The sequence below is a fragment of the Ciconia boyciana genome, chromosome 2, assembly GCF_034638445.1.
Source record: "Ciconia boyciana chromosome 2, ASM3463844v1, whole genome shotgun sequence".
NCBI classification, from domain to species: Eukaryota; Metazoa; Chordata; class Aves; order Ciconiiformes; family Ciconiidae; genus Ciconia; species Ciconia boyciana.
The window spans coordinates 82,841,426-82,854,666 of NC_132935.1; the positions used below are offsets into that span (position 1 = coordinate 82,841,426).

The 13,241-nt window shown below is 40.4% G+C and overlaps 1 protein-coding gene across 5 annotated transcripts in view; it reads left to right on the forward strand.

Moving 5' to 3' along the window:
- FBXL7 (F-box and leucine rich repeat protein 7) overlaps positions 1-13,241 on the forward strand; it is a 190,647-nt gene that overhangs the window by 110,663 nt on the left and 66,743 nt on the right. The window lies entirely within an intron of this gene.

Sequence of the window (13,241 nt, forward strand, 5' to 3'; positions counted from 1 at the left end):
TTGGCATTAGAAAAGCTTTTTAAAGGAATTACCTTATTATACTCAGCTTTTTTGTGGTGCTTTTTTAAGTACTTGCAAGTTTGCAAGAAAAATATAGTTTCCGGTCTTGATGCCGCCGCACCTGTAGGGAAGCAGGAACTGGGAAATAGTTTCTTGTAGTTCAACCAGCCAAAACTTGCAAAAACACACATCTTCTGCAGAAACAACCAATTAAGTCATAAAAACCAAAGTACCTGTTATGACCAGGCCTTTCTATAAATGCTGCTGTTCTGTTTGTGTGATGTATCTTCTTGATAGCAAGTACTCAGTTTTCTGCTTGTAGATCTTTAAGTCTTTGCATACATATGGCTTAAGCCATATCGCATGAGCTGCCTGCTTCCTGCTCCTTCCTTTTAATCAGCAAGGGTTGTGCCAGTGTCAGTCTTCCAAGTTTGCTTTTTTCCTTCCTGGTATTCGGATTAACTACAGCTCTGCTGGGGTTTTTTTACAGCATTTATTACTGATGTTTTCATAATGGAAAGTTTATGGTCTAAAACTAATTGTTAGATGATTTTATTTGGTAGCAGTGATTTTCTGCAAACTTCCCACGCAATTTTGGGAGGCCCCAAAAAACTTTTTGTGCTGTATTCATTAACTCTTTCTCTGCTTGTATAGCTGCAGCATTCTTTTATGGGTTCTTTGTTATGAAATAATAGTGTTCTTTGTTATGAAATTAGTTTGGTTTGGGGTTTTTTTGTAATAACATTGTATTTAAACAAAAAGACTGCTTTATGTAATGCCCTGTAGTAACGATTTTTTTTTTTAGTCCTCACTTCTAAGGACAAGTGAGGAAAGCAGCAGGAGCCAGACTCCAAGTTCTAACTTTGAACTCATTTTCAGCATCTGGTTTTAGGATTTGATCCCAGTGAAATTTCATGATGTCCTGCTTCCAAGGCTGCCTTTCGAATACACCTTGTGCTGTTTTTCTTCTATTCCCATTGACATGACTGAGAATACCCTTAAGCCTTCTCTGAATTCTGAGTGGTATGAGGAAATAAAATATGAATGAGACTTGTAGGAGTCTTGGGCTTCTTGCAGCCATTTTTACACCATGTACACACCTAAATTATCTCTAGGATGATCTTATGTAGCATGTGCCCACTGTTTGCTTACTGTGGAAAAATGAAGAAATAGCGAAATGTGTTGTAAGTAATTGGCAGATACAGTCCTACACACCAACAATAAACCAGAATTATAATAGTGAAAAGCATGATGTTTAAAACAGCCTAGAATGGCTTTTTGAAGGGAATTTTGTAGATTGTCAGTTCTTGAAGTGTATTCTTTGTCCTCCAAAGCATTTTTTGCAGGTGCTGGAAAAGACATTGAGTTTATCCGATGAGTGACGGTTGTTATTTAAAAAAGTCACGTGTTAGAAAAGCAGGCGCCACTAAACAAGAAGACTTGACAGTTCCATCTGTAATGTTTTTGCTGGCAAAGTAAATCAGATATCGTTCCAAGGTCTGTACAACGCATGCTGCAAACCTCTAACACTGGAAAGAACTTGAGAGTTTAATGTGTTCTGGCTTCACGTTACATAAACAGGGGTCCCCATGGTCCTATATTGATTGGGCTTGTGTTCCACCACTGTTTTTGTGGGTATATGCTAGCCCATAAAATCACATTTTTGTTTTTGTCTGCCAACTCTCTTCTATTGCTTTGTCTATTAGGCTGCAGTGGTAAGTGCTACAGCTGGTGTGCTGAGGGATCCAATGCAGAACAGTCAGACCACTAAATTTCAGGCTGATGAGCCTGGGAGAAACCCTTGCAATTTGATAGTACAATTAAATGTATGTCATGAATTGTCAGAATTACTTTATGCTATTTTGAGGATGACTGCGTATCCCCTGGTATCAGCACAGGCTAACATCACAAGCACTACAAATACATTGCAGCACATCTCTAGCAGCCATAGCTTAATAAAATGGCTACTGTTTGTAACCCAGGGGTAGTCAGATGGCGAGAAGACCCTGAAGTGGAAGATCTCATGTGTAGTATACGCCAGTTATTTCATCTGTTTCCTCTCTTAGCCTTCAACTTTTGGTTTTTTTATAAAACTTTTTGTCATCCTTGCATGTGAGTGTGGAACATGAAGTTTTAGTGAAATTGGGAAGCCTTCCTAGCTCTTTTGATTGGTTGACATTTGACTACACGGTAGGATTTAGGAAGTCATCAAACTTCTGGGAATTTATTTATTTTCTTTAGCAGGCACCAATTAAACTGACTTAATAATCCTTGTGCAAAGGAGACTGCAGCTTCCATTGTCAGCTTATACAGTTATGTGGTATGTTTAGACTTCATTAAAATACTGACTTAAAATAAGGATGTCTGACACCTGTGTGGTGAAGGACTCTGCAAACTGGCATCCTTAGACTCAGGATTCAGTTTATGTGGTCATCTGCTGCTTCCTGTCGTGTGTATCTCTACATTTTCTACATGTACATCTACATCTCTCTGATGGGGACAGACTTTTTAGTAGGGCCTGCAGCAATAGGACAAGGTGTAATGGTTTCAAACTGAAAGAGGGTAGATTCAGACTAGATATAAGGAAGAAATTTTTTACGATGAGGGTGGTGAAACACTGGAACAGGTTGCCCAGAGAGGTGGTAGATGCCCCATCCCTGGAAACATTCAAGGTCAGGTTTGAGCAACCTGATCTAGTTGACGATGTCCCTGCTTATTGCAGGGGCGTTGGACTAGATGACCTTTAAAGGTTCCTTCCAACCCAAACCATTCTATGATGCTATGATCTCTAGAAGAGCAGTATAAAACCTTTTCTTAGTTTTGCACTGGCTTGCAATGCCTCTTTGGCACACATACTTAGTTGTATTTTCTTCTCTGTTTCTCTTTTGAACACTTCATCTGCAGATTTTCCTGCGATATGCTGTGCCTTAGCTATGTCTGCAGCAGTTTCCACTAGCTTGTGCCCACCTGCATAGTTAGTTTGATGGTGAGGATCAGGCTAAACTTGTATAGTAGGGTTTAAATTTAGTAGGGAGTGACAAGGTGAGGAAAAAGAGCATCTATATTAAGCTTTCTTGACTGTCACCAGTGTCCATGTGAGCAAGATACTGATAACTCTAGTTTTACTGCCAAGGAGTGAATGAAAATGAGCTTATTTTTCCTAGGTAATGAAGTCATCCTCTTGCCTTCGACTGTTGTGATATATAAGTTGTTATGGCTAGCATGCTTATTTCTCTGTAGATTTCCCTGTGCCAGTCTGATTAGGACTTTATCCCAAAATAATCCATTCTCTGCCTTCTCTTTGTGAAAGGCAAAAATGCACCGGTCAGCAAATATGATTTTTTCCTATCTGCAGCTTCTGTCCTTATGATCCCTTCCCTTTCGTCTGTTTTCACAATGCTCCCATGTGCTGTGCCATGTGGAGGTAATGATTATTTGACAGAATTGGACAAAATTCAGCATGCTGTTCTGGCACAAGTTAAGCAAAGATTCACCAGGGCTGTTTGTGTGGAAGTTATGAACAGCGCATCTTAGCGCTGTGTAGTGTACCATCCCATGAGGTCAAATCTTTCTTAAACATCTACTGCCTTTTAAAGAAAGGGGATTTTATTGACTTCACCCTGGAGTTAGTGCAACCATACTAGCATGAGACAATGCCCATGCAAAATTGAACCAAGAAAATGTTATCTGAGTGCAAGAGGCAGCTGCTGAGTCTTGGGGCCTATTGGTATAACAGTTGCTTATGCAAACTGTAGAAACATAAATATTAGAATAATTTAAAATTAAACTAGAGGGAGAGTTTCCAGCATATTTGTGCACTCTGGACTTCTACTAGGATGATCTTACAATAAAAAGCCTTTCATTTAGTTACTGTCATGAGTTTTATGACAGCAAACAGTTGAAAGGCCAAGAACCAGCATGCATTTGGTCATAAATCCTTTGAATTTATGATAATTGCTTTTATTTTGCATATAGCATTCAGATGTACTTATAACTGAACTTCATAAAATTAAAGTCTGTGTCAATTTGAATTGCAATGTTAATTCATTCAGAGTGGGCTGACAGAGGAAGCTGTCTAGATGTTTCCTAGTTCATCTACCACATCTAGTATTTGTAAAGATGCTGTTTGCCCTCCGGTTACTTTTTGTGCCAAGCATTGCATTACAAAAGTCATCACTCTAAGGAAAAAGGCACTTTAACAGTATTTGAGAATAAGGATGTTCCAGTGTCTTGAGTTCATTTTCTGGTGAGATAAATAAGATCCCTATAACAATTGCTCTAGTTAATAAAGAATGTCCTGTGTCACTGGAGGGAACGCACTGTGTAAGGAACAACTAACCATTGCCAGGTTAGTGTTCAGTTGTCTAAGGCAGTGCTTTCGCTCACCCATTTCTTACTGTGGCACTTCTTGTCACAGGATCAGAAAGTGGCAAACGTACTGGGGTCCCTATTGTGGTGGTATGTAATACAAGTGAGAGTGTTCCCCCCAACAGTTTTTAATTCACATGGGAAAGGTAAAGCTGAGGCAGGGAAACTAAAATATCCATAGTTAAACCTCCATTGCATATAGTTTTCTGAGCCATTAGCACAGCTTCTGTAAAGGTCCTGCCTTGTGGTTGTCGATTTCCCTGTAGCAACTCCTGTTGCTTCCTGCCTTTATTTGCCAGATCTTGGATGGGTTTGCATGTGATAGCATGGGGGTACTGAACAAGACAGGCTTCCATATGAAACACGCAGTCTAAAAACCTGGGACATGTTCAGTCCGGGGGGGGTTTAAGTGTCTTATTTTTGCTTTTAGATTCCATAACTTTGGCAGATCAAAGCTTTCTTTAAGTCCTGTTGAAATACTGTAAAATAATTTTTAACTTATAATTTTACTGTAATATAACTTTACACTATTTTAAGAGCTGTGTCATTTTTGGACACTTCATTCACCTGGAATTCTCTTTGGGCTGATCATTTTGCATGTAGTCTTAACATGCTTTCTTTTGTTTTTCACATGTATCCTACAGCTGATGTCTAAGGTGTGATAGCAAATGTCTACCATAATGCTGTAAATTCCTTATCTGTATGTTGCCTAGAAAATAATTGGATGTTAAATTTGAAAATCAAAGTATTTTACAATTTATTTAATTATAATCCTGATATATAATTATATAATAATAATATCTATTATTGTAACACATTAAAATATATTGTTATGCAGTATTATAAAATAACTTGAAATACATTGTTGTATAAAAATATTTTTATTTAACAATATTTGGGGCTTTTTCTGCTATTGTTTCAGTTAGTTTTGCCAGGCAGGTTAAGTCTATATTTAGTTGAGTAAATGCATAGCAGGACAACTTCTGTCATTTTATCATGATCTGGGAGGGACTCCTCCCAAATATCAACTGTTTATTTTTACCTCAGTGCTTGGGGGGAGATTTTTGTCTTAACAACAGAGGTGTGTTAGGACTATAAATACGCTTCTGGTACATGTTTTGTGTACCAGATCAGTAGCTCATTTTATGAGAGATATAATTTAATAGCTGAACGTCAACAATACAAAAGGTAAATGTTCCACCAGTGTTGCAGGGCAGGAGTACTGCAACAGAAAGAAGTGAGACGTGAAGAAAATACTAGCCTGTTCCTTTTCCTTTTTTTAATTTTTTTTTTAAAGGGGAGAGGAGACACACCACACCACACCACCCTCACACCCCCCAAATGCAATGAATACAGTGTGGAGTTCAAAGGAGGACAGTCAGACTGAGATTGAGTGATAGCTGTCTTAGAACTGTAGTGAATTTAGGACGAATCTTCTCCTCCCCAGCATGTAAGTCAGAGACTACTTTGGATCACAAGCACCTGAACTGTCAAGTTAAAGCAGTGTGAGTTGAAGCAAGCCTCTTGTTTTCATAGTATATTTGTGTTTCTTGCTGGCCATTTCATCTGTATCGCTTTGCTGAATGGAATACAGAGTGTTTAGCATGATTGGTCACCATGTGCAAAACAGATCATGCCTAAGACAATCATCTCTTCATCTAGAAGTAACAGATGCACTTTTCAGCAAAAGCTTATAATTGTGGTGAAGAATTTCACCACTAAGCTTGGTGTATAGTTTACTTTTGCAAAGTGAGGGAGTAGGGTTTCTAGCAGCCCTTCGTAGCTCTGCTGCTACATTTGGTCAATTAGTTGCAGCATAGTGGCGGTAGCGAAAAGTTGTCTAAGATGGGCATCATCTAGTTCTTCCTTTATTTTTTTCAAAGTGGGACAATTTCCTCTTATGAATGAACACCACAGAAATTTCCTACTTGCTTGTGGGACTCCGACCCACTGAAAATACAAAACACAAGCACAGCATATTATCATTATATCGGCTAGCATGGCTGACTGAAGCAGCTAACTGAAATCCTTTGATGCTACAGAGAACACACACAGCTGTAAACCAGCTGAAAATCTGCACAGCGACTACTGCTGCTGCACACCCAGAAGGCCCTAGTTATATCGTCACCAGCCAAAAACACTTCTAGAAAAGTCTCTCTATTTTTGGAATGATACTTCTGCCCTGGCTTGTAGAGTAGTTTTGTTATGTGGGTGTCCTCCACAGGGACTATGTGATCTGGAGCTTGGCCCTTGTAGGTTGGACCTACCTTGGAGATGCCGAGCAGGGCAGGATCTGGGTTTTGGAGCTTAGGGAGTAAACTGTTCAGTGTGCCAGACCCTCCTTCATGTTCAAGGACATAAAGTTATCGTTATTATTACAAATAAATGTTCCAGCTTTAGGTCAGTGTTCTCATTTCTCCTAAGAATATTTATGGACAGAATAATTAATCATTTAAGCAGTCAAAACTGACAGCAGTTATTTGATGGAGGAAATCGCACAAGGAAAGAAAAATTGGCAAGAGATTGTGGGAATACTGAAGTGGCCTTCTGCATTGTTGGAAGTGACAATTTTGTTCATTGTTTCCCTTGGACCGTCCTTTATCTTCTCACTAGTCAGCTGGATAGCTTTGTGCCTGCCGTGCTTCAGAAAGGTTGGGACACAGGGCTGCGCAATGATCACACAATTGTGCACGGAGCTTCGGCTCCTGTATTCTTGCCATAGAACAAAAAGGCTATTGTTTCCAGCCTAATAATAAAGCAGGAAAAATATCACAAAGGTCTTTCCTCTAGATAGAAGGCTGACTTAGCAACAGGCGGGAGAGAGCTAGCAAGGAGCTTATCTGCTGGAAATGGCTTCTCCAGTCTGCATTTTAGTTTCATCTTGTTTTACTGACGGCTGGAGAAGGTACTTAATAACACAACTGCAAAATCAGGTAGGGTAGATTTCTGACTGTGAGCTGATGATATCTGTAGTCTAGCACTGGAAACTGGAGGGTTTTCAGGCTGTGTTACAGTTCAGTTTTTAGAATCATTAAATCCTAGTGGTAGAGCAACCATGCCTTTGTGTATGTGCATTCCCCTGTCAGATTGAGGGGACTTTAGACCCTTATTAGGAGCAGCATACATCAATAAGAAAATACTTAAGGACTTGCCAAAGTAGAATAAATAGTACACATTAGTCCTTTCTGGGAGGAAGGTTCTGCTGCAGTAAACTAGGATATGAAGCCTCTTCTAGGAAAATCCACTCCTGAAAGGTGTTGATGGAACAAAATATATCAAATGTCAAATCTAAGTTTTCTGGGTCAGCACAACTCTGAAAAGAGTAGCTGGACCTTTTTTTTTTTTTCCCCATTTAATGTCAGACTTAGCATACTCTCCCTCACCCCCATCTCAGTTCAAAGGGGCTATGTGGCAGGCTTGAGTAATGCTACATGTGGAGAGATGTAATTTGTGGTATGGTAACTTCTAAGGTCACCTCCAGGAGGTGGGATTGCAACTTCACTATTGATCCACATGTTGGAAGAAGCAGATACAGAAACTACCTGCCTACACCTGGCCTCCTGCCATTGCCAGTTTGGACTCTTACTACATCTTATTCTGCTGTCAGTAGTGTTGTCTGGTATTGACCCAGTATTAGCAAAATGTAAATCTATGTTACTGTTAATGTATATATTGATAGATACACACACATATATATAAAATATGATACAAATAATGAAATAATTATTCTATAATTTCTTGTACAGACACTTGTATATTTGCATGTAGATACTTCCCTTTCTAGATGAGATCACTTGTTGCTTTAATCAACTGCCCAACAGGTAGTACAATCTTCAGAAGTGCCTATATTTAACAGCTGTTAACAGTCTGCCTTCTGGCACAAACTAAATTTTATTGAATGGCTTGCACTAACATGGTAAGAGGTGACTTGTTCCTAGAGATGTACAACATTGAAAGCATAAGAAAAACACTACTTTATGGGGAATAATAACAACTTTATGGGGAGTCTGCAGTCATCAGATTTCTTAGTGAAACTGAACTTCACTACTTCTAGAGTGAGAAAAATTAGGAATATTTAAGTATCAGAAAATATTGCTTGATAGGTTTAGGAAATAAGGGTGACTGTTTTCTTTTAAATGCTATCAAACATACTGAATATTGCAAAAGGTCTTGCATTGCCAAGTAAGCTAGAAACATGTTATTTTTTCCCCTTGTTGATTTCTCTAACAGAAAAATATAAAATATTCATTTTGATGCTAGGTAAATCAGCATTATATCCACAAGGCTCAGAAATGCTACTTAAATGGAGTCAATGTTATAATGGCACAATAATGAAGAAATTTGAATTTCTAGAAGAAAACCTGGAAAATGGATATGCCCCATTATACATAATGATGGTGGTGATAATACTTCATTAGAATCACTTTATTAAGACCATCAATAACTTGGCCTATTGTATATAACAAAGTTTTACCAACACACTTTGTTCAAGTATTACAAACAGTTCCTGCCAGTGCAAAGGAAAAAAGTCTTTGGCTATTTAAACAGTACCTACAGACTGCCTTTTGGCAGCACTGTTTTACAGGAGCTGCAGCTGATCAAATGCTATGCCTTGAAATAGAGTAATATTATTTGAAATACCCGCTGCGCTAAAAATTTGTTAGCTTTTTTTAAATGTGAAATCTTTCAGAACAATTTTTCCAGTGTTCCAATTCCCCCAACTTCCTTTTTCTCTTTTCCCCGCCCATATCAATTTAGGTAATGACGCCCTTCCTAGGTTTTGGAGAAGAGGAGAGCTTTTGGACTCCTTAATCTCTACAATGCTGCCTTACCCAAATATTCCTGCCAAATGCAGTAGAGCTGGGGTTTTTTTTAGATAATTGGTGGCACACTCCAGCAGAAGGAAACAAAGTAGCCAAGATAGGGAGAAAGTTTATGCTGAAATTTATATTCAAACCCGGTAAACTTATAAACAGACAAGTTGGACCCATTCTAGGAAGTAGTCTGAAAACCATTTGCAAAAGGAATTGGAGGTAGAGATTCACAAATCTACCCTTGAGAAAGTGAAATGAGAAAAGGAAAGGTCTTCTGAAATAGAAAGTGTATCAGAAGGAAGAGTAGGGTTTTTCTTCCGGAAGGAACCAAGATTGCTTGTCAGCTTGCTGAGATGTCATCTCCAGCCCAGCTGGAGAGCAACAAGCACTCTACAAATAAATGGAGGGTGCTGTGGCTGCCTTAGTGCAACATACTGCCCAGGCTGCCAGAGAGTCCTAGTCTGTCCCTCTTGGGATGTGATAAGCCACGTGATGACTGATATCCATTGGTGCTGTTGTCTGGAAGTAGAAGTCATGAGGTATTGACTTACTTCCCTTTATAAGCAGGAGGCCAAGTTGTCTGATATCTTCATATGGCTGCTGTTGCTTCGTTGGACTGCTGAAGAGGTTTATGCAGATGAATAGTGAGTTCTGGCATCACTTCCACCCTTACCTGTAGAATGACTGGTCTATGCCATTGGCCCTGCTGACTCTTCAGGAGATGCAGAGTTGGTTTATGGCCAGAATTTCTGGCAGTTCCCCTATGGACCAAGGGAGAGAACAGGACAGCCTTCCCTTTGTCCTGCTCTGTTATTGTGGGGTGAGACTGGGCAAACTCTCAGCAGTTCTGAATTCCCATTTGAAACAGAGACAAGAAGTGCTGCATATGGACAGCAAAACACTGGAATGTCTGCTTATTCACTTCCTCCTAGTGAGAATTATATCTTCCTATTTTTCTTGTGTTTTTGACAGCCATTGAATATATCAGACTGGCAAAGAGACAGCAGCACAAACTGGGTACATGATGTATTGTCCAAAGATTCATAGAATGGTTTGAGTTGGAAGGGACCTTAAAGATTATCTAGTTCCAACCCCCCTGCCATGGGCAGGGACACCTTCCCCCAGATCAGGTTGCTCAAAGCCCCATCCAACCTGGCCTTGAACACTTCCAGGGATGGGGTGTCCACAACTTCTCCGGGCAGCCTGTTCCAATGCCTTGCCACGCTCATAGTGAAGAATTTCTTCCTTATATCTAATCTAAATCTACCCTCTTTCAGTTGAAAACCATTACCTCTTTTCCTATCACTACATGCCCTTGTAAAAAGTCCCTCTCCAGCTTTCTTGTAGGCCCCCTTCAGGTACTGGAAGGCTGCTATAAGGTCTCCCTGAAGCCTTCTCTTCTCCAGCCTGAACAAGCCCAACTCTCTCAGCCTGTCTTCATAGGATAGGTGCTCCAGCCCTCTGATCATCTTTGTGGCGCTCCTCTGGACTTGCTCCAACAGGTCCATGTCCTTCTTATGTTGGGGGCCCCAGAGCTGAATGCAGTACTCCAGGTGGGGTCTCACGAGAGCGGAGTAGAGGGGGAGAATCACCTCCCTCAACCTGCTGGTCACGCTTCTTTTGATGCAGCCTAGGATACGGTTGGCTTTCTGGGCTGCAAGCACACATTGCTGGGTCATGTTGAGGCTCTCATCAACCAACACCCCCAAGTCCTTCTCCTCAGGGCTGCTCTCAATCCATTCTCTGCCCAGCCTGTATTTGTGCTTCGGATTGCCCTGACCCATGTGCAGGACCTTGCACTTGGCCTTGTTGAACTTCATGAGGTTCACACAGGCCTCTCTCTAGCCTGTTAAAATCCCTCTGGATGGCATCCCTTCCCTCTAGAGTATCAACCACGCTACTCAGCGTGGCTTCATTTGCAGACTTGCTGAGGGTGCACTCAATCTCACTGTCCATGTTGCCAACAAAGATGTTGAATAATACTGGTCCCAATACGGACCCCTGAGGGACACCGCTCATCACTGTTCTCCACCCGGTCATCAAGCCATTGACCACAGCTCTCTGAGTGTGACCAGCCAGCCAATTGCTTATCTACCAAGTGGTCCACCCATCAAATCCATGTCTCTCCATTTTAGAGACAAGGATGTTATGTGGGACAGTATCAAATGCTTTCAAAGAAGCAGATGTAATATGGGATGGTGCAGAACATGGGATGGTAACAGTGATTCTTGACTGTTAAGAAATGCTGTTAAAGGTGCTATTTAAAAAAAAAAATATGGTGGCAATGTAGAGAATTCAAGTTGTTCTTTATGTATGGAGTTAACCCAGAAGTTCTGAAATTTTGTTCAAACTTAAGTGGTGGAAATCAACAAAACACATAAGAAGCAAGATGCTACTTTTGATGCCTGATGGGTAGTATTCCACTTCCTTTTGAAAGAAGGAGAGGTAAGAACTGAGCTAACTTTCCTTTGTCACAACCAGGTTACTGAGAGAAAGTACTGTGATTGAAATGTGGTATACCTCAGTGTGGCGGATTGAATAATCGGGCTGTGACCCTAATGCTGTTACAAGGGTAGAAATGGAAGTATGATGGGCTATCTGGAGAAGAAATGGCTGAAGGATGCATGAGGTTTAGCAGGCAAAGAGTTTAGATAATGCTAACAATTTCACTTTGGAATTAAATTAAATGCTAGTAGTATGTCCCAATTATTAATTCAATTACTTGTTTCACTTGTTCCTTTTACTCTGTATGGTATAGCTTGACTAGACAAAGTGGAATAGTTAATACAGCATGTTGAAACATCAGGATTAAATCATCCATATTTTTCTAAATTAAGTGGTCAGGACTTGGTTTAGACTGTAGAAGTGTTTCAGGCAGGACTGATGATCTTCCCATGTTTCTGCAGTTCTTTGCACACTGCTGTCATTCAAACATCACGTCAATTTAGGTGATGCACTTAATTTGACGTAGCATCCAACTCCCACTGGCATGATGTGTGGAAGCAAATGCTTTTGACTTGGCATTAGAGTTGTATCATTGCAGCAAGCACTGCGTTAACATTGCCTGTTGGGTTTTGAAAAACAACTGTGGTTGTATTGCATAGAAATATTTTTCATGAAGGAAAATGTAAAGAGGTTTGGGCCTTGTCTCACTGCTGCTTAAGTAGGTTTTCTATTTGCTTCTTTGGGTGTGCTGATTGTTAACGTGCTAGGAGATTGAGATGGTTATTCTAACTTAATAGATCATCATTTTTTGCGGTAGCCTCTGGAAGTTTTCAAATGTGAATTTTAATCTGGTCCTCAAACATCTTTGGGGTGGGCTGGATTATGCAGTGGGAGCATGAGGCTGGTCATGCAGCACGTGCATGTCCTCCTGAGTTGGTTGGTAGGAGAAGCAATGCACATAGCAGCAGGTCCTTCAGCACCAGTACGTAAGTGGCTGCTGTTTTGGTGAAAGAGTGGGAAGTGACTGTGTGAGGCTCGGCAGGGCTGTCATAGGCGCACATGAATACAACTCCTGTGCAGACAAGCACCGTCATCTTAGTGAGGTATCTAGATGTCTGGAAGAGATGCACAGAGGGAGAAAAGAATGCTGCACAGGACATACAGTCCAAAAACCCCAACCTAGTCAGTCTTAGAGCAGTGAAGCGACTGTCAAGTAACAGTCACTTCCTTTCCTGCTATTTGTTTTCAAGCTCTCAAAGTTTTTTCTTTTAACTTTCAATTTTTGATCCTTTACTGCTCCAGCCACTGTTAAGTTTCATTTCAAGGATGGCAAAGTTTGGTGCATTAGCAGAGGTTAGCTCACCTACTGAAGCACACCTGTGACAGGCCATTGCATTCTTGTTTGGGAAAAAGAAAAAAGCTGTTGTAACACAAGCAAAGACTTTCTAATAATTCTGAAAGAGTATCTCCTACAGCTGAGTTTCATGGCAGGGGCTTTGTTGTTGGGTTTTGTGTTTTGGTTTGGTTTTTTGTGTTTTTTGACAACTGCCTACACTGAGCAGTGTAGCTGGAAAGAATAGTTGCTTGGATTATCTTACGCTGCTTTACAGCAAA